We start from the raw sequence: 1,697 nt of genomic DNA, 5'->3' as shown, positions 1-1,697 counted from the left end.
CTTGGTTATTATACTAAGTTAAGTTCAACATTGTAATCCTACGCAATGAAACAAAGCTCAAATTTATTCTAAGTAGAGTTTTATCAAGCTATTTTTTAAAAAGGGCAATATTTCAGAAAAAAATCCATCAAAGTAACAGATATTTTATCATTCATCACATACAATAACAACATTTTATGTGTGTAATTTTCTACATTTTCAGCTTTTGAGTAACATCTTTTCAGATATTTATTCTTTGGATAGCAAAGAGTACTCCTTGTGCAAAGAGTCACTCAATAATCATTTTAAGAATAAGTAGATGAAAAAAAAAAGAATAAGTAGATTAACTTAAGACATTTAATTTATATAGACAAGCCTATATTTTATAACAATGCCTGATAAATCAGTTATCATTATAAAAGTATGTAGCATATTTAAGTTTCAAACTGGACAATATAAACTGATATGTTTAGATCACTGTTTCTAAAAGCCTGTTCTGTGCATTTATTTGGTGTTGTGAAAACGAATTTGTGCACAAATAAGTTGAAAATTTTAAATATTTGTTATTGCTGAAACAGTCTCAGAACCTTTAACACGCTAACGTATATGGAAAATGATGGAATTATGTAATATAAATTAATCTACAACCTTACTTACCTTAACCTAGAACTCTTGCTCTCCAGGGCATGATTTTGGAAACTCTGGTTTAGCAAAAGTGTTCTATTCACAAGGAAAATACCTTTTAACAATTTCTTTCCTGAACTATATGCATAATGAATATATATTGACATTTCTGGCAGTGTTTTTTAGTGGTAGTGATTCTAAGGGTGGGTGAGAGGGGGTGCTGGAATCTAATGTTATACTAGGACAATGGAATAACATTGACACTAGCGACCCAATGAAACTGAGTATTATAAGAACAATTTGTTATAAGAAAATCTAAATTTCTTTCAGATCCAAAGAGTCTATTGACAGCCATATAATTATCTGTAATCCAAGAACCTATGAAATTTATGTTTTTAGGACTAAAACTTTTGCTGTCCAGTCTGGATGCTGCTAATAAATTGCCACCAACCATTTTACATAATTTTTCACTCTCTTCATAAAACTGAGGCTTTGATTTTTGTTCAACACTATGCTATTTATTCTAATCTCATATAAAAATGGAGATTTCAAATTTAGGGTCAATGATTTCATATTTTTTAAAAAAATCATTACAAAATTTTTACCATATGGTCTAGTAATCACATTTCTCTGTAGTCACTCTAAGTAATTGAAAACTATATCCACAGGGGCACCTTGGTGGCTCCATCAGTTAAGCATCTGACTCTTACTTCAGCTCAGGTCATGATCTCAGGGCTGTGAGATTGAGCCCCACATTGGGCCTCACACTGTCCCTTCCCCTTCTGTCTCTACTCTCTATATTTAAAGAAAAAAAAGAAAGAAAACCATGTTAACCAAAAGCCTGTACGTGAATATTTATAGCAGTTTTTCTTTTAATTTTATTTATTCATTTGAGACAGAGAGAGGAACAAGCACACACATGCAGGGAGGGGCAGAGTAAGAGAGACAAGTGGACTCCTCACTGAGTGGGGAGCCCATTGCAGGGATCCAAGATTATGAACTGAGCCAAATATAGAAGCTTAACTCTCATGTAGGCACCACTTTTTAGCAATTTTATTCAAAATTGCCAATACTTGGAAGCAGCCAAGATGTCT

The sequence above is a fragment of the Nyctereutes procyonoides genome, unplaced genomic scaffold (assembly GCF_905146905.1).
Source record: "Nyctereutes procyonoides isolate TBG_1078 unplaced genomic scaffold, NYPRO_anot_genome, whole genome shotgun sequence".
Classification (NCBI taxonomy): Eukaryota; Metazoa; Chordata; class Mammalia; order Carnivora; family Canidae; genus Nyctereutes; species Nyctereutes procyonoides.
The sequence above is the reverse complement of the archived record's forward strand: the minus strand, read 5'-3'. Positions refer to the sequence as shown.